Source organism: Maniola jurtina, chromosome 4, assembly GCF_905333055.1.
Source record: "Maniola jurtina chromosome 4, ilManJurt1.1, whole genome shotgun sequence".
NCBI lineage: Eukaryota > Metazoa > Arthropoda > Insecta > Lepidoptera > Nymphalidae > Maniola > Maniola jurtina.
In genome coordinates this window covers 10,016,561-10,041,513 of record NC_060032.1, presented here as the reverse complement: position 1 = coordinate 10,041,513, position 24,953 = coordinate 10,016,561, and the positions used below count along the sequence as shown (strand labels likewise).

Sequence of the window (24,953 nt, the reverse complement as noted above, 5' to 3'; positions counted from 1 at the left end):
GGGAGATCATTAAATCGACCGAAGATTACGATTATTTAGTTCTGTATGATTGTCTTATCAACCGTCAAGTTACTGACGAGTTTTACCTATGAGTCAGTCATATTCTGTCCTCATCTTATTAGACGTTTAGTCGTGGCAATCCGAGCACTACACCACACTACTAAACACTTTATTTATAGTGAGTATGAGTAAGTAAATAAAATGCTTCAATAGAATCCCTATTGGCAGTGCCTTTGCACCCAAGTTCATTGGAAACTGGTTTAGCTGAGAACATGGACAGTTTTACATGCCCAGTAAACAATTTCGCGAAATCGCAAATTCCTATCAGCAACTTGGGCTCTGCATTCTATTTTACAGAAAATCTAATATATTCTTACGAACACTTAGTTCGCCTTTATATGCGGAATAAATTCCATGGAAATGGAACTCAATTTCTAGTCTATTTCTAAAAAGCTCTGAGCCTGAAGTGTTGTAAATGCGAGTTTGTTGGTTTGTCCTTCAATCACGCTGCAGTGGAGCAACGGATCGACTTGGAACGAAGACTTGGAAAGTAACATTTTATCCCAGAAAATCGAGGAGATCCCACGGGATTTTTAAAACCTAGATAAAATAAAAAAGTCACGGGCATCAGCTAGGAAGTTTACTTATAATACTTATAACTTCTACGATATTTTTCAGACAGAAAAACGTCGTGATTTGGAAAACTGAACAAGTCTAAACATAAAGTTTTGACTTTTGACTAGGGCTCTGTTATTCATAAAATTATATGAAGTAGAAGTCTTGTATAGAAAATCATAGTGTACTGAAGACTAATCTTAATGACTAAAAAATACCTAACCTAATTAGCATATTCAAACTTTTATACCCTTCAAAACCTTCGCAAACTGGACAAGTCATACTCCTCGCAAGAAAAAATTTCACAGAAGTTGTGAAAGCTTTTTAAAAAGAGCCACGTGAGTTTCAGTCTAAAAGACGAAACGCTACGACGCGACGCTTTCAATGGAAACATGCAAATATGGGAGCTTTATGCAAAACAAACGCAAAGAAAGGGAACGAAAACCCAGAAAGCGCTAAGATGTTTTAAAACGTTTTCCTTCGCTGTACATGAAAATATAGTTCAGAATAAAATTTATTATTATTAAAGTGAAAACTTTTTAGAGCGCTGGACGATTTTGGAAGGGTAAAAAGTTTAGGGTCACGTCACCGACATTCTAATGCAAATGTTAATAATACTCGGAGTGCCAATAGATGTATTTTAATTTACAAATTATGAAATTGTAGTTTTTGATGCTACCTACAATTAATTTGATGATCAATAAAAACCACTATCATTTTATACGGACTTATATTATTATCATATTTAACAGAAAGATTCTGGTTTTCAGGATCTTATGAGTGTTCTACAGAAGTAGGTAGGTATTACTATCAAAATGGGTGAATTAATATTGTGGCAGTAGTTTCCATATCGATCTTATCTATCTATACACACATTATTCTATTGACAGTCTGTGGTGCCATGATGGATATGATATTACCACCACACAATATAGCACAATAGTGAAAGGCCGTCGATACTAGTATGTTTGATACAGATAAGTCTAAATCAAAATATACTACGAGTAATTACTTGTTAATACTTAGATGATGTCCGCGACTTCATCCGCGTGGATTTAGATTTTTTTAAATCCCATGGGAACTCATTGATTTTCAAGGACAAAAACAATTCTATGTCTACTGGGTACCTACTAGGTGCATAAGTAGGTACCTACTTCTGCAAGTTTTTGCAGAAGTACTTGGTTGCAGAAGTCGGCAGTCACTGTTATTATCAATATCAATTTCTGCAAGCTTTACGTAGTAGATATGTAGGTACAGTAAACACTTGAAAAATTGACTTGCTGCGCGTGTTTACACAGTGCCAGTGACATACCAAAGCTAACTTCTGCAAGTTATATTGCTAGTGGACACTTAGCTTTTGGATTTTAATGAAACTTATAACACCCCTCTTTTTGGGTCGGGGGCTAAAAAGATGTCATTGCCATTGCATAAACTTGCATAGACCTAAATAATAATAGACAGGATATCGCCCAAAGTAAGGAATCTTAACTGATGGTTATTTTAATTGACTATGCTCTAATTCATAGATCTAGGATAGATATTTCAGTGGTTGAATTAGTCAAATTAAAGCGATTGAACCGTAATTTCCTAAATGAATTCTCTAATCAAAGTAATAATCTAGCGTTAAGTTAAATCATAAATCGTGAAATGTACTCTAACAGGTTATTAGTTATCTATGGGAGACACTGACAGAAACTATATATCTCTTAAACGATAGCAATCAGTTCGAAGTCATTAAAGGTACACGGGCGAGTCAAAATTGCATAAAATATTAACTCCTACCTACCTACTAACTGATACAAATATTATGATGCTGTCCAATAAAACTGTAAAATTACTGTTAACGTTTACAGATAAGTAAAGGGGCCTTAAAGTTTAAATATAGATACTTTAACTTTACTATAAGGTCTTAAATTATTACACTTATTTGAACAAATATGTACTCTTATCATTTTTACAAATGCGATACTGTGTCTGTCTGTTTGTGAACTTCATTATTGAACCTGTCTTGTAGGTCTTGATGGCGTAGAGACCTGCTGTTGTTGTGTGTAGATTGCATTCAGGAGGCAGACAAAATAGCAGATATATGCTATTTTTACGCGAGGAAATACACTTAGTTTTACGGAAAAATAAATTCCCAAATTCGTGTACCTACCTACCAAGTCACGGAAAACTGCAAATTCTATTCCTATTGCTAATAGGTAGGTATATAATTATGTATATTTAATAATGTTACAAATATGTAAAAGTCTAGATGTTTTGATGTTTGTTACTCCTTCACGCCACAATGACTAAATAGATTTACATATCTGATATTTGGAACGAAGATTATACTTATACTCTGAATTAACAGATAGGCTACTTTTTTTTACTTGAAGAGTTTCCACGAGATTTTTGAAAATCTATATCCACGCCGACGAAGTCGCGGGCGACATCTAGGTAGTAGGCAATAAATATTTCGCAAGAAGACATAAAATGAATTGAAACTTGATACTAAATGAAGTCATGCCACAGGTGGTCTAGAAGTTGTGACTTTAGTTTCAATTTCAGATAACTTGCAACAAACTGATAAGCTTCAAAGCATTTTGCAATCTCAAAGTGTTCACGAGTTTATTGTTGTTACTGGTTAGTAAGTTTGGAGGAGTTGCAACTTAGTCTAAAGTCTTGTCGCCTGTTGGATTCAAGTTAGTTTAAATACTTAGATCATTCTTGTTATTTTTCGTAAGTGAATAGTTACCTACCTAAGTAGCTTTTACCTTATGCTTGTCTCTATGTTTACTTTGAAATATGTATTTACAAGTAATTCTATCAGTAGAGCTAAATATTAAACAAGAAAATAAATAGGATTTATCTTCTCTAGCAGGGAATATAACGGCAAAGCCGTGCCGTCAAGCAATTTAGCGTATCGGTACGATGCCGTGTAAAAACTAGAAACCAAAGGAGTATGGGTTTAATTGAAACTGACATACCCCTTCCAGGTTAGCCCGCTTCCATCTTAGACTGCACCATCACTTACCACTAGGTGAAATTGCAGTCAAGGGCTAACTTGTATCTGAATAATAAATATTAAACTAATATATAAATAAGTGTAAATTGTATACGTAAATAATTGTATATGTACTTATACAAATAAATGAGAGTAATTATTAGTGTGTTGAGTGAAGTGATAAAATAAATTAGTGCGATTATACTGATTTGCTCTTTTTATTTAAACCCCCTGTTTCAATATTGTAAACTATAATAAATTGTAAGCTAAGCTGAAGCTTAGTTCAATTTTCTCTAGTTTATTTGATTAGAGATTCTCTACCCGAATAATTTGATAAGTTTTACTACAAGTAAGTATGGTAAAAAACTAATTCAAGAAAAATAACTTAATCAAATCGGTAACTAGGTACCTTAGATAAATAAATAATGCTTGAAATGAGATTGAAGATAATTTTACTTTTAATGAAATGTAAAATGTATTTGCAAGCCGCAAACCGCGATCGTGGGCGTAAGATACCGGACCAACCTAAGGCTTGGGCATTCATAGCGCGTATAGCGCGATAGCGACACACCATGAAAGGACCTTACCACAAAATGTAACAATGAACACGTGTGCGTACCTACGATATGAAAAGCGAAAATATACTAGAGTGTGGTGTTATCAAGACGGCCCCTGTGCATTTCTGCAGTATGAATGCAGGTGCATCACTAAACTTCTAAGGCGCCTTGCTAATTGTCCATCGCTTGCGATGTGATTTCATCGTCCGATGAAACTGCTAATAGAACAATTTGGTCGCATTGCAAGATCGCACGACCGTCAATCAGGACATACAATAGATATGCCAGTATGTTCATTCGCACAGTCTAGTCGTGCGAACATTTCGAACATGCGATGAGCAATGAGCAATTATGACTGAGCCAAAAGTCACGAAATCGTCGCGCGTTGTGTATTCCCAAGCCCTTAAAGTTGGGCTGGTGGAAGCAATAAGTAAAACGCGACTTCGTACAAGCCACCTCGAGGCTCAAACACTATACAATTGCAAATACTTTACACCTACGGTCCTGCGTATTGCAAAACGAGCTTTGGTGCTTGTTCGAGTGATATAAATAGACTATTAATAAATCTTATGAAACTTACTAAGACTTAGCGTCTTTAGCTATTTACGTACAGAGGTACCTACCTGTAGCTTGATTTCAAACAAAGTAGGTACCTAAGTAGATACGTAGGTAAGCAAAACATTCACACATAGAATAAAAGATTATTCTATGCAGGTAGGTAGGCAATTTATAAGTATAGGAAGGTTGTTACAAGTGATATACAATTTTAAGTTTATTTAATACAATAAGTTTACTTAATAGAGTTACGTACCTAAATAAATTAAAATTAATAGGTAGGTAGGTAACCTACTAAGCTAATGGAAGTAAGTAGGTATAGGTACCTACTCAATCCTTTTATTATTTGGGCTGGTATAAAAATCGTAGTGGGATAGGACGCTAAACTTTCTATTAAATCACGTAGGTAACTTGAATGGTTATAAATTTGTCATATTATTTATTTAGAACTACCTGCAATAAAACAAATTTATTAATCATTCATTGATTGGATTGGATTACAAGAGGAAGAACCTACCTACCTACCTATTCAATACATATACTTTTGTTGCTATAGAAACTTAATAAGTTGGTAGAAACTAGAAAAACAAAAATGCAAGGTGTATGAACAGAGAAAGATCTAATAGGATTAACGATATCAAAATCTATTTTATCCAAAGCCTCATGCTTACATACCAATAAACAGAACAAAGCGCTATTGATAGAAATAACGAAACTCAAAAACAAAACCGAACAATTTTAGTTTCAGTCAAGTCGCCGAGTTGACGTGAATCACGCCGCAATGTAAACAAAACGACCGGCCACTCGAAATTAACTTGAACCGAATTAAAATAAACATCAAACCATCTCCATTGCGTCCACTAACTTCAGCCCACTTATATTCACGACTAGACACGGTTACACGGGTATAAATAGACCTACTTTGCTGCAAGTTTGCACATAAACAATATTTCGATACGGATTTGTCATAAACACGCGACGCGCTGCGAGTCAAGCGCAGTGCACTATAGCACGCGTGCACGCACGAACATTGCGTCTGAACGATAGACGGCATTCGACGAGGACTGAGAAGGGCCTTTTCCCCTTCCGAGTGATCGCGCGGGATGCAGCGAATGCCAATGCTAATGCACAGGGTGTAAACAAAAGACTCCGAACGTTTCAAATGCAATTGAACTGCGCACCTTTATTATTTCAAGAAGTGAACTTCAAGGACTAATTGTGTTCAATTGAGAAAGCAAATAATATCGAGGAATCCTGAAAAGGTTCTGAAGTGGGTAGGGTTGAAATAACACTAATAAAAGAGCGGGTCCAACTTGCGTGCGAATTTTCTATATTATGTAAATTTTTATATATTCTAATAATTGTAATATTAGGATATTAAAGTTGGGCTCTTGGTCATGAAAACTCAAAACAGCTTATAAACAAAATTTAACGTAAATTTTAAATACTCATTTGTCTACATCTTTTGGTTTGCACTTTTGGCAGTAAGAGGACTTTTAATTACTGCATTCTGTTATTGTAACCTTCTAATTGGAGTCAACCTGCACAAGAACACGGGAAAACTAACAAAAAGTTGGATAAAAATGTCATTTCAAAATTAAGTGAACGCAAAAAGAGCAACTCCCAACATCCTGTATGATATAAACACTGGTGCCATCTGTGTCGGGGATCCCTTGCATTAGCGGGATGACATTATGCACTACCTTTAGAAGGGTTCGCGACTTATCTCGTTAAATCAGTCCCACAAGCTACGGTGAAATAATTTACACTGGAGGGTTTCAGTAAACAACCTCCTGCTGATACAAAGGATTTTCTTACTTTTTTACATGCTTTTTATAATTACTTACCTTTGTGAACAAGGGTCATAAGGCAGTATAGTTTAAGAGTTGATATGACTTAAAATATAGAAAGCGGATACCCTTATGTATTAGCGGATATGTGCTACTACGCTAAAGAAAGAATGTGCCTAATGCATTGTTTTAGTGGTCTAAAATCATCTTCGCACTGTTGCCTTTCTAATTAAACTGGTTTGGGGCACATGGGTTGGATGGTTTTAAAGTCTATATCGGACATAGGTAGAAACATTTTTGTGTTTTATAATTATTAGGATAAAGTACTTAAGCTTAAATTCCTGAAAATGAGATTTTTTCAGATATAGACTAAATTATGGCTCCGAAACTTCCTATAAAACTGAGCAGAAAGCTCAAAGTCACTTAGTGGATGATGGAGGATTCTCGAAGGATTATTTTCGTAAACAAATCTGATTTGTTTACAAAAATAATCCTCCTCATAAACGTACGTAAATAAACCTATCTGACTTGTTTACGTACGTTTACAAGGAGAATCGTAGGCAAACCAAAATAAGCAATATGGCTCAACGGTTGCAAAGCTTAAGTGATTCCATAGTACCGCCAGACAAGAACCAATAGACGTCTCGGTATACCAAGATGCTGATAAAGCGACCTAACGCCAGAAAACGCAATATTGGGTGAATAGACCATGTATTGTCAAAATTTTTACAAGAAACCTATGGCCACAAGTTTACACGTCTATCAGTTGAAATGCTGACGAAACTAACCTAGCAAAAGAAGAATAAGAGGAGGTATAAACAATCTGAGTAACAGAGCAAATATATTATAAGCCATTGTCATTTTTCCGTTATTTCTATTCCTGAAAATTAAAAATATAACTCATCCGTTATGAATGGTTACCTCTCGCATAGAAATATAATTTTGTATTGTAGTAAGAGGGTGAGCACGCTCTCGCCCCATCTTTGCGTCACTATTCATACCTCTCAATAATGACTGCCATTATTTTCAACGAACGGACTGTTTACAATCAAACCATTTATAAATTATGTACTAAGTAACTTGTCTTATTGGCCCAAGAAGTAGTTTGTTTCTAACCATACAAAAAAAAATGCAAAAGTTATCTGGGCTACTTTTTCCCGGGAAAACTTACGGGAACTAAAAATTCTAATTAAAAGGGATCTAAAGTCTAAAAAGTAAAAACTAGTTAAGGAATAAGAAAAGAATACCAGCAGCGGGGTCTTCTCCATCTGACCTATGTCAAGACGGGGGTACGGGCCTCGAGGCGTGGCCTCCTTGCCCGGGTGTGGCGCGGGGAAGAACACTTCCCCGGTAACGTCCTTTAAGCCGTTATCGGCTAAGGCCTGCCTTCTTGGCTTTGGGCCTCGAGGTCTCGGATGTGTGTTGGATCCAGGGCCCCCGTACTGTGGGCGATGGACTCGCCATCGCGCACGGGGCTATTGTCAGGTCCAGTTATGCTTGCGTCGTCCTCGTCGTCATCATCTTCACCAGCAAGTTGCGCTGGTGCGGGTGACTGCAGAAGCTCACGAGGTAGAGGACGCCCATTGGGTGGTCTGTGTTGTAGCGGTGCTATCCCACGGAGGTGTATGTACGGTCCATGGTCCGCGCGGGCAAACATGCGCCGCGCAAGTGCGTGGACGTACTCCTCCACGGTGGGCGTCTTGGTATCACGATGGATGACGTCATTTCTGACGTACCTCGGAGCTCCTACAATCAGGCGCAGGCACTTGTTCTGTTGAATCTGTAGCCGGCGCTTCTGGTAAGCCGAACAAAGAGCGTACCACGCAGGGGCCGCGTACGTCAGGCGCGAACGGACATAGGCTCCGTAAATTCGAAGTTTGGTCTTCGGTGATAGTCTTGAGGTGAGGACTTGGTACAGCATCGACGTGGCCGCCTTTGCGTGGTTCACGGCGTGGTCCACCGTGGGAACCATGTTTAGGTTACAGTCGATGCGGCACCCCAAGTAGCACACCGAAGTCTGCCACTCTATGCCCTGGCCTCGAAGTTGGAGCTGACGTAGCGGCTTCCGAACTCCGAACAGAATGGCTGCTGTTTTCCCCACGTTGACAGCCATTCTCCATTTGTCCAGCCATTCAGGAAGCAGGTTCAACAGGCGTTGCATGCGATTAGTGGCCACGATTTGGTGATAGGACGACGCAAGATACGCACTGTCGTCAGCGTAGAGTGACAACAGTACGTCTTCCTCCCCCTCGCGCAGATGTCCGGCGAGGGTAGGGATATCGTCTGTATACACCGCGTACAGACATGGTGACAGACAGCTGCCTTGGGGTACTCCGGCGCGTATTGGGCGAGGCTGGGAGTCCACGCCTTCCACTGATACATAGAAAGACCTGCCCTCCAGGTATGATGCTACCAGCCGCACGATCGCGGGTGGCAAGTTAGTAGAGAGAAGTTTCGCCAGGAGTCCGGCGTGCCACACGCGGTCGAAGGCCTTTTCTATATCGAGAAAGACCCCGACGGTGCAGTACCCTCTGTTCTTCTCACTGGCGATGTGGTGTAGTCCTCTTGCCAGCTGGAGCGTCGTGGAATGATTGCTGCGAAAGCCAAACTGCTCATCCCTCGGTTGTAAATGGGGAGTGAGCCTTCGCAGCAATAGACGCTCAAACAGCTTGGCAATGTGCGACAGTAGAGTGATCGGACGGTAGCTTCCTGGCAGGCGGCGGTCCTTCCCTGGTTTGGGGATAGTGATAATCTTTCCCAGCTTCCAGGTCTCAGGAAAGTGTGAGGTACGGAGTACCCCGTTAAAGATTCTCGTCAGTGCTACGAGAGCTCTTCGAGGCAGCTGTTGTAACGCGGCGATCGGGATCCTGTCAGGGCCTGGTGCCTTCTTTTTCGGTAGTCTGAGGACGGCCTTTCTCAGTTCAGATGGGGAGATGTAATCTTCTCCCCGGAGCGGAGGTATCTGGACCGACAGGAAATCTTCCACTTGTTGGTAGATCGCTGTGTGATGTCTGGACGTGGTGTCATCGATGGCCGATGGGTTAGGGGTAAATTGGCCCTCCATATGCTCCGCCATGATCTCTGCTCTGTCAATGGCGGAGTACCTTCGTCTACCTTCACGGTCTAGCAGAGGATAGACGGGTGTGGTAGTTCCAGTAAGAGTCTTACAGAGATGGTACAGGGTGGTATCTGACTCTGACGCCGCGTCGATAATATCCTCCCAGGCGTCATCTTCGCGGGCGCTGAGTGCATGTGCCAACTCCTCTGTAAGACGGTTGAGGTCACGCTTGACCCTCGGACAGCGAGTACGCGCCCAAAGCTTGCGTAGGGCACGTTTTTTCTCAAGCTTGTCTCGGAGCGAGCTCGGCAGTAGATCCCTTCGGCCAGCGTGTGGTTTAGTGGTCGTTGCCGCATCTTTGGCGTTTTGTATGGCTACCATGATTGTGCGAGCAGCCCGGTCAACATCCACTGGGGTCGATATTGGTCCTGCCAGCTCAAACTCCGACAACGCGCTGGCGTACTTCTCCCAGTCTGTTGTAGTTCTGGGAGGTCGCGGTATAGTAAAGTCGCGCCGAAGGTTCAGCGTGACAAGTATAGGCAAGTGTTCAGTGTCGAGGTCATATAAGGTTTCGACACTGATGGGATGGTCAATCTGGTGGTGCAACACGATGTCCAAGACGTCGGGCTGGTGGTGATGGTTGGATGGTATATTGGTCGGTGATCCTGGTCCCAAAATACCATAATGGTGGCGCTCACTGTCTTCGAGTAGCTGCCTTCCGGTCGTGGTATTGACACGCGAGCCCCAGGCTTGGTGCTTAGCGTTTAAGTCACCCACGACTAGTGTGGGGCCTTGCGACTCGAAAAGTGTCTGGATATCGGTGCTGTAGAAAGTTGTGTTCGGAGGTTTGTAGGCGGCATATAGTTTAAGCTCCTCCTCCCCGGCTTGAACACGCACTCCTTGCGTACGCAGGGATCTGTACGGTGCATGTTCCAGCTCATCGTGTACAATGTCCCTCCGCACCAGGGCTGCCGTTCCTCTGTAGGCATAGCCTCGGGGAGAGACTTCGTCGCGCCGGTACACGAAGTAATTTGGGATTCGGAGCTCAACGTGTTCCGCGAGCTTCGTCTCACCCAGGAGGATAACATGGACGTCCTGCGACTGGGCGAGTGTAGTTAGCTCACGGACATGTCCTCTAATACCACCTGGGTTCCAGTACAGTATTTTCAGCAAGAATGGTGTCGTGTTAGAACGGCTATTCCTGCTGCAATCGCTGGCATTACGCCCTGGCCCTGAAGGTACGCTGTGAGGCCGGTCATAAGAGCCTCCACCACAACCCGGACTATGGCCATGACGTCCGGGTTGGTTTGCGCTTCCCCCTGGTCCTGGCATGTGTATGATAGAGTGTTAGTTGGTGGGCCTTGAGTGGGCTGTTGGGCGTGGCGCTGAGAGGGTCTTGAGATGGGTGGTTGCGTGGGTTGTTGGGCGAGCTGTTTAGGAATCGGTTGGTCGATTCCTTGTATAGGCACTTGCATTGGTCGTGCGGGTGCTTGGGTTGGCACCTGAACTGAAGCTGGAGTGGTGGGCTGAGCGATCGTCTGTGGGTTCGCCCAGATCTGGGTATTTGTTAGAGTGGTTAGCTGGGTGGATACTGGAACAGTAGATTCAGTGGGCATTTGGGCGTGTTCTTGGGCGGGTGGGAGGTGAACAATGGCCTCCTCCCTTGTTTGTCTCGAGTGAGGCGTGGAGGCAGCCGCTGGCTCGGCGCGCAGAGGACGGGCGGCTCGATTTCTCCTCTTCTTTTTTTTACGGAGAATCTGTCCTCTCTCAGTTGGTGGATTGGCGGGCGGCGCAAGGGTTGTAGGACCCCTTATGGGTTCATTCCTCACGATGTCAACGCCAGCTGGTGGAGAGTTTTGCATGACGGGAGTTGTTTTTGCAGCATCAGTAGGTGGTGGTACAGTGGGAGGTGCGGAGGCCGTTTGTTTCGTCTGCCGCTGTTGCTGAGGTCTCTGAGATGCACGGGGTGGGGGTGGGATGGGAAGAATACCCCTTCTCCTCGCTTCTCTCTTGTAGTGTACGCATCTCTTGTCGTTCGCAGCATGAGCTTGTCCGCAATTGGCACAGGTTGGCGTATCTTCCCGGGACCTCTGGCAGTCACGGGTAGGGTGTTCTCCGGCGCAACGTACGCACCGTTGCGGTCGATGGCAGTTAGTAGATGCATGGCCGAAGGCTTGACATCTGTGGCACTGGGGAGGCTTGTTTGATCCGCGCCACGCCTCCACCGTGATATCTGGCATGTATAAGAGCTCAACAATGGCATATAGATCACGGAGCTCTTCTTGGGTTAGGTGCGCTAACTGTACGAAATATATGCAGCCATGCTTTCCAGGTGGTGGAGGAATGGCACGTGCATTTTCAGCTGGAAACCCAAGGTCTCGGAGCGCCGCGATAACCTCTTCTGTAGGTGTATCCCAGGGTAGCCCTCGGATAGCCACCTTCGTGGGCCGTTCAGTCTCAGGACTGTAGCAGAACCAGGATATCGTGGAATCCTGGTTTGCAGCACGTGTTAGGTACCGCTGTACAACTCTGAACTCATCTGCTGATTTTGGAAGGAATCGAACGCCCCGGCCAAGAGGGCGCGCGTTAGGTGCATGTCCAAGCTCTCGCCTTAAGGTTTCAAAGTGCTTCGTCCAGTTGGGTAAGCACTCGACGACCAGAGGCGGGTAGGAGGATCGTGGTGCTGGCTGTGAGGCAGCAGCGGTAGTTGCGGTACGTGGCGGAGGGTTTCGTGGTGCGGCCGGCATGGCTGCGGTCGCAGCGTACGACGTACTCGGCTGCGGTGCAGTATGCTGGGACACTTCCATGTCTACGTCTCTGCTAGTGGGTGAGGCGAGTCCTGCATAGCTGGTTGAGTCTTTTGGCCAGCTAGAGGACTCGAAGTGTGCGGTTGACTGTGCTGTTGGGGAGCGGGGAGGCTCAAGATGTGTGGTGAGGTACTCAGAAGCAGAGGGGGGCGCTTCCAGTAATGGAGACTTTTCTGAGGTTAGTGCCATGGGAGGTGCCTCTGGTGGTGAAAGGCTTCTCGCCGGGCTCCGCGATGCGGCGGATTCGGGTGGCAGCAAAGTGGGAACGTGACTAAGTTTCACCCGCTTATCCTCCTGGTCATCAGACCATGATGATGAGGTATCCGGCCTGGCACGCTTGGCCATTTCTGTGCCAGATGTAGTATGTGCAACTACGTCAGCTGTGACGGCACGGTTGGCGCCACCGCTTTTCTCGGATTCTGATGACTCGAATGGAGATGGTGGTGGATAGATGGTGGAGATGGTTTGTGCCACGTTCTTTGGTGCAGCTAGGTAAGTTTTGAGCGGCTGTGATGGTGGCTGTAATTCGCTTCCTGATGGTGGTGGTTTAGGCGCCAACGGTGGTTGTGTCCACTGACTTCTATCGCCATGATCCAGCAGGTCGGAGGTCGCAGGCTTGGAGCGCACATCAACTTCTGCGCACAATGTAGACGCAGCTACATTTGCAGCGAAGGCATCTTCGGCTTCCGTGCGGACCTCTGCAGTCAGGGAGGCAGCTGTTGGCAAGAACGCAGCAACCGGTTGGTTAGCAACGTCACGCCGAGCATCAGACCGGGGAATTCCGGACCGAGCCAGCCTTCTCCTGCTTCGTTGGTCTAACGGGGGAGAATCACTTCTATCCGACATGATAGGTCAATTAGGTGTGTTATGATGTATGTATAATAAAAGTCATGTAAGTGTAATTGCTACCCTAGGTGTAGGTGCGGTTTGTTGTTCTCTCAGCGCGTGCAACCCTAGCCGGGTGAGACCCAGGTGGGAGGCCCAGCACGAGGCGCCCGCGAGCAAGAACAACGAAATAACGAAATGAAAAAACCGCACCCACAGGTGATAGTAGGGTATTGGCAACTTAGAAAGGGGATTCTGCAGAGTTTTTATAATTAAAAACTTGCAGAAATTCCGCGCGTCACCCGTTGCGGGTGGGTAGGTTTGCTCGCACGCAAATTGCCCGGTCGCTTCCTCGAGTCTCGGCACGCGCCGAGGCGAGTACAACTAACACCGGAGGGGCGCGGGGAGCGGGGGGGACGTAAACCGGCACGGAGACGCGTTATCGAGTCGACACGACCGCTCGGGTGCGCGGCCGCCGACGAGATGAACAGAATAAGAAATAATGAAATGAAAAGAATAGAACAAAGTAAGAAAAGAATATAAACCGTGGCGCTACTTGAAACATTTTGTTTTGAATGTTTAACTTTTCTCATAATGTACTTTCCCCATTTAAACTTTGCCAAGTTTTAAACTTACAAAGCATTTATTATAATTAAATTTAAATTACTATAAATGGCTTGAGGCCAAAAAAAGTTGTGGCAATCAATAATCCTGCGCGACCCTATTTACTACAAAAGCTCTAATTTGTTTTCGAATAAATGAGATGAAAAATCTTTCAGAACACTCATTACATTGCAGTACATTATTTGCTACAACCTCCTATTATTATATTATATAAAAGACGTGCCCTGACTTACAAACACACACACAGACACAAACACTAACTTTCGCCTTTAAAAACTTAGTGTGTTTTATATACCTACTAACCTATCCTCGTAAAGTCCTCCTATGAAAATATTTTCAGGAACTCTAAAAAGATCTTCAAAGAACTGAAAACCAGAAGGACATCATGGGAAAAAGCTACTTTTTAATAATGATAGAAAGCTATAGATTTTAGGTATGTATGCAGAAGATTTTATAATAGTGTTGATTATTAAGTAGCTCGTTCGTAAGGCAGACGTGTTCTGGAGTGGAGACCGCGTACCGGTAAGCGCAGTGTGGGACGACCTCCTGCCCGCTGGACCGATGACCTGAAGAAGGTGGCGGGGAGCGGGTGGATGAGGAAGGCGGAGGACCGTGCTGGTGGCGCGCTCTTGGAAAGGCCTATGTCCAGCAGTGGACGCATACAGGCTGATGGATGGATTAAGTAGCTATACCTAGTAGGTTGGTAGGTAGTAGGTAAAATGGGAGCGACGTAAACAAAGAAAGTTAGTCTCAAAGCAGTAGCTGCACTGCAGATAACAACTGCAGATCTAAAGTGCCAGTTCTTAGCCTATGCCAACTTTGTGGAGCGCGATAGAGTGGAAAGTAATTATGAATATTTTAAAAGATGCCGCAAACTTCAGGAATGTATTAATAAATTACTTATTTGTGCAAAAAAAATCTAGCATAATGCACCGACTTCATCTGCATTGATTAAAGTTATTTAATCTATGTTATACAGAATAATCTATGTTAAATATAGAGAAAACCCAACGTACGAAACTTTAAGCTGTAAGGATCACGTCGATCCGATCCTGCGTTGCGGCGTGATTGAAGCCACCATCAAACAAAAAAATTTTCGTATTCATATTTAATTAAATTTTAATTAAATAGACCGGTTCAAAATTAGTGCTATACTTTTCTGTCGTGAATATAATAACAGGATAGCACTGCTTTTAGATTGATAACAATAGTTTACGTTTGAGTTTTAAGTACCTATAATCGAAGAGACTCTAATGTTGTAGCCAGCTACGACACAGATAGGCTAGCATGTATTAACAAAAATAAACTTGAAATAAATCCATTCACACAGTAAAATCAACAAAAACCCCTAGAATAGTAAAAGAGAAAGAATCAAAGAAACTGGAAGCTTGTTAACCGCAATTAAACTATTTATGGAATATCTAAAACCGTCAGACGAAATATTAAAAACGTTTGAATGGAGGCTGAGTTACTGTCGACTCAGCGATTGCTTCTTTTCAGCATCTGAACAACTGAAGAAACTGATTTTTAGCAGTTTAGGCTTCTGTCGAGACAATGGGGGTGGCTCGGGCATCCGAATGGAAATATTCGATAAGTGATATTTTTTTGTAAATCCTATCTGACTGCTATATCGGATATAGATTTTTTAAATTCAGATACAAGTTAGCCCTTGACTGCAATCTCACCTCATGGTAAGTGATGATGACGATGGAAGCGGGCTAACCTGGAAGGGGTATGGCAGTTTTTATTAAACCAATACCCCTTTGGTTTCTACACGGTATCATACCAGGACGCTAAATCGCTTGGCGGCACGGCTTTACCGGTAGGGTGGTAACTAGCCACGGCCAAAGCCTCCCACCAGACCAGACCAGTTAGAAATTATAAAATATATTTGAGCGGTACGATGTCACAGACAGACAGATACACACGTTTAACTTATAACATTCCTCTATTTGCATTGGGGTTAAAAAGTTGGTATGTACCTACTCGTATTACACTTGGAAAATAAAAAATGAGTTTAAAATAAAAAGGTGAATAGTAATTTTCATGGTAAAACCAACACGGAAATGCACTGCAGCGCGCAGCAGTTAAAAAATCAACTATTCCCTATTCGCTTGTTAACCGAGATTAAACTATTCGTGGAACATCTAAAAGTAACTGGTGATTTATTATGAAAACGCTCGAATATGCGTTTCCGAACACGTATTGATGCGTACCCAGAATTATTTCAATAGATGCTTCAGCTAGTTGTGTTTGACGAGATTTTTAGGGTTCCCTACCTCAAAAGGAAATGGGTTCCTCACCCTTATAGGATCACTTTGTTGTCTCTGTCCGTCTGCCTGTCGTGTATGTCTAGAAAAACTTATAGGCTAATTCCCGTTGAACTAGAATCATGAAAGGCAGGTAGGTAGATCTTATAGCACAAGTAAAGGCAAAATCTAAAAACCGTGAATTTGTGCTTACAAAGTATGATACTATCACATTAAAAATCTGCAAAATGGTTTGCAAGGCATCGATTCCTCGAGAATCTAAGTTCAAGAGTCCTGTATGTACGTAAAATATTCTGCCTACTATGCAGAACTATTTTAGTCGATTTTAAACCTTCTGTTGATGGTTGACACTGAGAATTCTCCTAAAACCATCAATGTTAACTTATGGTGATACAATTAGTATAGTTTGGGACATAAAGTCTTCTGAAATCTTCATTTCAGAAGACTATAAAAACGCTTACACTTAGGCCCTCAAGCCTCAAATCAACGAAAAAGCACATTTTATATTAAAAGCAAGTAGAGTGTAACAACTAAGTGTCACAGAATTTCCACTGTCCCATTTGTGTAAGTGGAAATTGATGGATATGCGATTCATCGTACAAATGTATCGTGATTTATTATATCCCTGCCTCGATTATTTGATGTTTCTTGTACCTACTCGTAAGTAAAATGATAAATGTATTTGATGCCAAATTTCTTTTTCATCCAAGCATCATAAATGTTTTAGTTTCCCACAAAGTATATTTTAATAATCTGTAGATACGAAGTTTCTAAAGTAGACATTGCTGTTGGCTGTTGTTGTATTTACGGAAAAAGATTTATGTACAAAATAGGTACGAACTTCCCGACATTTTCATTATTATGTTGAACCTATTATTTTATAACTGATACATTTGAATTGACTCTAACTCCGGTAGTCAATCAATTATCATTTAACTGAAAATTCAGGATTTAAATATCACGTTTATATGTTACTCCGTTTAAATGCTAATCTTATCTCACTGGACACCAGTAGTGGCGCAACCAAATCTTGCTACCAACAAAATGTATACATAGTACGCTCTAAGGAGAATACCTTGGTTGCGCCACCAAGTGGACACCAGGTGTGGTATACTGGCTGTATTTTTCAAGTAAACTCATAATATAAGGTGAAAGTTATATTAGTTCAGAAAATTATCCTGTCCACGCAATTTAGGTTTAACTTATCAAAACTAACACACTCGATTAGATTTTGTGACGGCAATTTATTTCAGACATAAATGAAACCAAACTATGCCTCGCGGCATCTGTATTTGTTAAAAGATACTAATTGCTCAATGCATATCAATGAAGCATGGTCCAGTTTCGGTGCAGTGAATACATTTTTAGGTGAAGTACAGCTAGCTACATATTTTATAGCGTATATATAGCACTTTAATACAATCATAATCTTAATTGGAAGTTACACCACTCTTGTTTTGAAGACATAGGAAGGTATGTGCAAAAAATAAATAAAAACACCGTAGTATGCACAAAATAAAGTTGAAAGTCAGAAATCAGAATCTTGAGTAAGATTTGATCAATATAGTGTAAGTAACTTAAGGGTACGTACCATGATAAACATGAAATGGTCAAGATGGGACAAAGTAGGTAAGTCTAAAATAAGACAATTGGCTACATTCTGCGTAGAGGGCTAGATCTCCGGAAAGGCTGTGAACTAGAATGCATAGAAAACGTGATAGAAATAGCACCAGTCAACCTGGAAACGCATGGTTAAAATAATTGATCATAGCGGAAGCGCAGAAGCTTTCAGAGAAAGGAGGTAAAGCATGTGCCCGCCAAAAGGTTGTGATGGGCGTTGTCTCTCCTTTTGCTATGAAGAGGACCTATAGGAACCAGATAACCGCACAGAGATGAACCTAAACAATATTATGGTTAAACAAATCACTAACTACCAGGAAGTATAATATATGGTTATAAAATACTTATACTGTTAACAGGGCTCTCTCCGTCACTCGTTTCCACTCGTTTCATACAATCGTAGTTCCAATTTCATTTGAATGTTAAGCAACCAAAGTCCATGAAATTTTCCAGACATATTCTAGAAACTAATATCTGTGTCTGTGGTGTTTTAGATTTTTCTAAAAATATGTAGTTTTAAAATTACAGGGGCTCAAAGATTTGTATGAAAATTTTAAGACCGCGTAACTTTGAAACCGAATATTTTAACAAAAATCTGGAAAACCACAGACATAGATATTAGTTTCTAGAATATATGTGCAAAATTTCATGGACTTTGGTTGCTTAATATTCAAATGAAATTGGAACTACGATTGTATGAAACGAGTGGAAACGAGTGACGGAGAGAGCCCTCTTAACAGTTAACGTTGAGACAAGCAGGACCTATAATAACGAGTGTCATAACTTCATTGTGTAGAAAGCTCGCGTGCTATTTTCATACTTAAACGTAACTACCTACGTACTAACAAAAGGCTATCAAAAGGCTTTACTTCTTTACAACTTGATTAATTACAGTGGCCCCTCTTCTAGTCGTTTTGTAGCGAGTAATTATAGACTTTTGGCATAAAGTACCTAGTAAAGTATTAAAGTCTGTAATCAAGTAGATCCTACAATTCATATTATATGAATTTCTAAGCAAGGCAGATCCATGTTAAGGCTAAGCTTCCAATCCACAAAAGAGATGATAGTATTAAGATATCAGATCTCGCACCTCGGAAGGTTTTGGAATTTGTGATTTACTCTTTGTATGAAAAAATTAAAATACTTATCTACTTGTTTTGGAAAGTTTAAGGCTCAAGGTACAAGTATAATACTCAATTAGGTGTCCATTGGTACTATCCACGAAAAATAATTACAGGTACTGATGGAGAGTGAAAAATATTGCCACCATCCACTAATGACTTGGATGTAGAGTTGATAGGAGTGGACTTCGTCTGTGGTGGCGTTTGCTGGCGCGCGTGTTGTGACTTTTTGGAGTGTTTTTTTTTGTTAAAACTGACTGGAAAGCGCTCTAAGGGGGTGGTGTGCGTATGTCGGCGAGCGCCGGCACAGACGGGGTCCATACTTGTATAGTTTAGCTAACTTGTTACAAATAACTGCAAACTTGACATTGGCTAATCATTGTAAAAGCCAGACGAGAGAGAAAAAAAAAAAAGAGTTGATAGGATTATTCCAAAGCATTGAATTAGATCGATTGTGGCCCAGACCAAAATTTGATCACCTCGATTCCAGGCAGTCTCGTTTATCCTACTCCTAGAGTGTCCTTTTAAAGCTCGTGAATGAAATCCTGAATGAAGCGAGACCATAAAGCTGAGTTGAGCAAAGGTGAGAGATGGGAAGCGAAGCGAGCCATCTGTAAGGTCAAAACGACCGAGGGTGTCTTCTGGCGTATCAAATTCAAAAAACGTTTATATTCTCGAAAAGATCTGGAGATTTACAGAAAGGGAATTTTCTACATTACATGAGAAAATTCTTCATCTATGTCTGTAATTATTATTACCTAAGGATGGTGTGAATATTTTTCACCATTTGTATTTACACCATCTGTTTCCGAAATTAAAAGCACAGCTGATATCATCGGTCAATGGTGTCAATAGTTAGTAGTAGGTACCGATTAGGTACTCAAAAAAAGGTAACGCATTCACGGTTTTTTTGTATATTTTGTTCGATACTTTGTACATATTAAAAAATATTATAAAAAGGAATAAATTATAAAGTCTAATCCGGTTTCGATTTGAAAAATGTAATTGCCAGCCTAATTGGTACCTACTAAAACTTTACTAAACATGCAAACATTTTTTCCGGTAAAACAAGAGCGGGATTAACTGAAAGCATTGAACTCATAACGTGTTATTTACGAGGGCATAAAGAGCGAAGTTTAATAAGTGGGATTTGAACAGGGACCGAAGAGGACCGTAAAGGAATCGCTGACGTTCCTGTGGAATTTTTATGAGAAATAAATCAACAAATTGAAATTGGTGCGACATGAGGGTATTTTTGAGTACAGAGGAGAAATTAAAGGAATTAAATATAATATTAGGTTCTCTAAAATAGCCTGAGAGTGTAGTTATCAGGTTGCATGATGACCGAATTTTGTTCTGGGCTTCTTCTCGGACCAAAATGCATAATAACGTCCCTTTCTCAACCTCGTACTCATCTAAGGTATGTTTTTTTTATATTTCGTTTGGCTTTTCCTTATTATGTTTTACTGCAAAAACTCTTGCACTGCTACGAGTTTGTTGCAAGAATTTAACATGTTAAATGTTTGTTTTTATCATACTGGTTTGAAATTTCTTGTACGATGAAGCGGAACCCTTCGTGTGCGAGTCCGACTCGCACTTGGCCGGTTTTTAACTATTAAAACATATCGTGAGATCCTAATAGATTTATGAATTTTGTTTTAGACTCTTTCACGAATCACGACATCCTTGATATTGCAATTGTATTGAAAACTAATAGAATAAATATATCGATTCATTTATTACATTCATTTAATTAACCTTGCTTCATAAAGTTAGTTTGTCATTATCTCCCGCGGTGTAAAACAAGAAATGAGCTATGGCGCGTCCTCTAAAACAAATACAAGCGCGGCGCTAGGAAATACTGTCATAATAAAGCTTCTTTATGGAACAGGAAAGCAAACAAAGACCCACCGCAAACAGAAAAGAACCGCAAACAGAGCAAAATAATGTATCCTGGCTTTATGCAGAGAGAACCATTCAACTGATTTTAAAATGGAACTTGAAAATTTTCCGTGTTTTTTACAATATACTAAGTAGTTCAAAAAGTACCTACATTTAGCCTCACTTTCCTATACTTGTTCCAATATTACGACTCATTTTTCTGTACCGATTATGCAGCTTTGCACACGAGTTTTGTACCCACGTTAGTAATGAATAGTTAAAAACAATGTTTCAACTCCTCAATCTTACTGCTGCAGAAATGCTACCAAACTAAACCACGAAGACTTAGAATCATTTGTGAATTTATAATGAACTTTGGGTTCAAGAGCTCTCAATCTTGATGCTGCGGCGGGGTTATGTCCACATAAATTAAGGACGGAGCACCTATCGATTATGAATAGATATCGTGGTCGAATAAAACTTCAAGTTCATACTATAATTTATTAGTTTCAGATTCCAATTGATGATATAAACAAGCGATTTACTAAGGCCATTAGTGTAAGATGTAATCTATAAAACTGCTCCTTGTTTCGTTACTGTAGGTACGATAAAACTTATCAATTAGGGTTATTACTAGGCTCATATTCTCAAAGTGAATCACAATTCTAAAAACGCTGATGCTTTTTGGGTGGCATTAAGTAATTAGTTTTCCTTCATTTGCTTCATTTTCTGGAGGGGTACAGACTTACAGCGCCAGCTGCATACGTTTGATAGACATCTCTGTAGTTATAATATTTGAGCGCTACACGAAATGCTCATCTCTCATATAATGTAATTTGAATATGTAATATGATTCAAAGCCGGAAAATACATGTTTTTATCAGGTACTCAATATAGATATCAGATACATTGGGTAGAGCTTAAAAATGTTTTTAAAAATCTACAGATAATTGAAAAACTGTCATTGGGGAAGAAAGAAAGAAAGCATTAGAATAGAAGGCCAGAACCCACAACGTCACACCCATTTTCAGTATTGAAAAACACATGGCGTGCGCGTCTTGCATTTATTGCGGATCCTTTGGATCTGCTAGATCATCTTGTTGTACATGCAATCCCCGTAAGTCATTTCTGTAGATAATAAAAAGAGCATTGTGAAAGCTCTATTCATGACGCTACTCTTGATTACTTCCTCTACGGTTCCAATATTTAAAAAATTGTTTGGTTTCGCGGACAGTTTCTTACAAAGCCAGCTGCATAACGTTTTATTTTTACGACTTTTAAATATTGCTTCCAAATATTTGTTCATATTAACTGGTTATGTTTATAATGGAGCAACACACTTCAGTTGGCTTGTTGATAGAGCAGATCTACTTTGAACGATCGTAAACATAAACAAATGTGACATGGTAGGCTAGTAAGTAGCGCGGTGATCGCGTTCAGTTCAAGCAAACATTTATCTATATAACTGGGAACTTCGATAACTTTTAGTCACTATGCTTAGTTTCCAGACTAAAAAATAATGTTTCTATAAATTTTTTTGTTTTTTTTTTCTGATCCTCGATTCCTTATTCTTTCACTTTCTCGTCACTTTCTTGTTTAGAGATTAGTCTTTGAAACGGTGCCATTTTCATTTTCATTAATCTTTATTAGTCTTAGTTCGAGGTCTCGTAGACCGTAGCGAATCACAAGTAGGTAGTTCCATAGTTATGCTCGTGAGTGTAGATCGAAGTAAATCGCTCCAACCATGAACAGATGTGACACGGGCAACTAACTGTGTTGGTTTAAGGCAAACGTTTGCTCGAATTTTGGCGTGATACCGATATCGCCTAAAATTGGAAATGCCGAATCTACAGCGGATCACAGAGCAAACCTTGCATCTAAAATCAAAATCAGAACTCTAAAATCTGAATTTTCCTAAAATTGGAAAATATCTATTTAATTTTTTTAAACCAAAAAGGGGATTTACGGTACATCCTGTAAGTAAAAAAAGCACAAAATTAGTTCTGCTTCTGCAAAATTGTAAATCTGAGCTACTAAAATACCTATTCCAAACAAATATACTTACTTAATTATAATGAAATCAACTTAACATTAGCTGATCCGCCCGGCTTCGCTCGTGTGTTTGATGTGCTATAGTCACAACATATAGCCTGAATATGTTACTTTTAGGTAAAGCAGCTTTCTGATTTTTAAAATAGTTTCAGTTTCAGTTCAGAGTTAATCAATTACAAACGAATAAATCTCTCCTCTTTACATCAGTAGTAGTGGATCATCTATAGTCTATACTAATATAGACTATAGATGATCCACTAATATTTACACAGCCGCCGATATAAGCCAGTTAGCAAGAAAAAGAACACAAGCACGCGTGTCTCTCGACCTTTAACCAGCAAAAACTTCCGAGTGCTCGAGAGCAAAACTCAAGTATCGTTACACGTTAACACCCTATTAGCTCCTTCGTGATCAGCTGTCACCCTAGGATTACCAAGAACCACGTCATTTTTATTGGGAATAATAAATTAATCCATTCATTTCCATGTTTCTTTTTTTGCTATAAAACCTTTTATTATTAATTCTTCTCATAGTTATTTGTACTGTTATAGGATGATCGTTTCTAGTGGCACTTATTAGGACAAAAAATGATCAAAAATTGCATCATAAGTCATAACGCACATGACGGACTTATAGGAGAAAACCGTAGTAAAAGACGACAGACATGTATCTTCGAGCTTAGAACAGAACAGAACAGAGAGAACAGAACTTTGAGCCAACAAGGTGCTAGAATTCGGCAACTCTGCACTGTAAAATGAAACTACCGCAGGAGACACCTCTCTATATTGTATAGCGGACGTTCCAAGCGAGTAGCAGGGAGAGCCGTTCAAAAGCAGCCCAAGACCGTAAAAATCCGTGCAAAGGACCTTTGCCCAATCATGGACGTATATCAGTTACTAGCTGATACCCGCGACTTCGTTCGCGTGGATGTAGGTTTTTTAAAATTCCCGTGGGAACTCTTTGATTTTCCGGGATAAAAAGTAGCCTATGTGCTAATCCAGGGTATAATCTATCTCCATTCTAAATTTCAGCCCAATCCGTCCAGTAGTTTTTGCGTGAAGGAGTAACAAACATACACACACACACACACACACACACATACAAACTTTCTGCTTTATAATATTAGTGTGATAAAAAGGTTACTTTGTATTAATTTCGGAAACAATTCTACACATATCGAACGCCATGGTTACCTTACTCCTACCTAATCTGGCCCCTACCCGATAATTGGTTTTTCAAAACATCGCCCCACGTAACTTGAGCCTTATCTCGGTTTATCGCCTGCGAGAGGAAATATGGCATTTTGTATGACTAGATCTTTTTGCGGCTTTGTCTGCAAATGAATATTTTACTCGTATTCTACTATTTCCTGCTACTTCATCCGAATGAATTCAAGTTTCTAAAAATCCCGTGGGAACTTTTGGATTTCCCGAAGTAAAAAGTAGTTTATGTCCAGGTCTTTAGCTAGATCTATGCAAGAAACCACGCCGTAGATTCGTTGCTCCGTTGCAGCGTGATTATTGTAAATTCGATAACCTTTATGGGTTTGTAAAGGTCAAAGTGCTCATGCTTATAATTGGCGAACATTAAGCTAAAACTAATAATATTATGATAGTGGATACAATACAAGATGCTGACCTATTACAAAACTTTTAGTTTACTTACCTAAATGATAGGTATAAGGTACCTAAGCAAACTTTGAGTATACCTAGGTAGCAGGCAGTTACAGTGGTAGGTAAATATCCTATTCAGCCTATAATTTTGATAAAAATATTACAAACAAAACAAAATAAATTTGCATCTCATATTGCTTACTACGATCAGGGATGTTCCAAACTTGACTGTACCGTTATGTTACCGCATTTTTTCATAACGGTGAGGCGAAGACAATCAAGATAAAATAATTCACGCTTTATGTAAGTATTACAAACAAAAAAATTGGCCACTACATTGATATCACGGATGAAATAACCGGTCAGATTTTACAAAAAATATTATTAAAAGATATAAGCAAAGACAAATCAAAAAAGATAAAACATCGAAATATAGTAAAGAGGATATTTTAAGCATAATATCAACTTATGTTAATACCTATCAATTAATTTTATCAATAGAGATAGAAAGTACCCTTAATCTAAATCGAAATAATTATTATAAAGAAAAAGTGCGAATTTTGTGATATTGCGCATATG

At 40.5% G+C, this 24,953-nt stretch overlaps 1 protein-coding gene across 13 annotated transcripts in view; it reads right to left on the bottom strand.

Annotated features, from left to right (window-relative positions):
• LOC123864577 (protein sickie) overlaps positions 1-24,953 on the bottom strand; it is a 286,107-nt gene that overhangs the window by 111,637 nt on the left and 149,517 nt on the right. For 3 of the 13 annotated variants that reach the window (XM_045905138.1, XM_045905136.1, XM_045905137.1), the window contains exon 1: positions 5,557-5,759. The exons of 9 other annotated variants lie outside the window; for them this stretch is intronic. The gene's annotated coding sequence lies outside the window, so the exon portion shown is untranslated. Of the gene's footprint in view, positions 1-5,556; positions 5,763-24,953 lie in introns of those variants that run through there. One more of the 13 variants, XM_045905135.1, reaches the window with a different exon arrangement.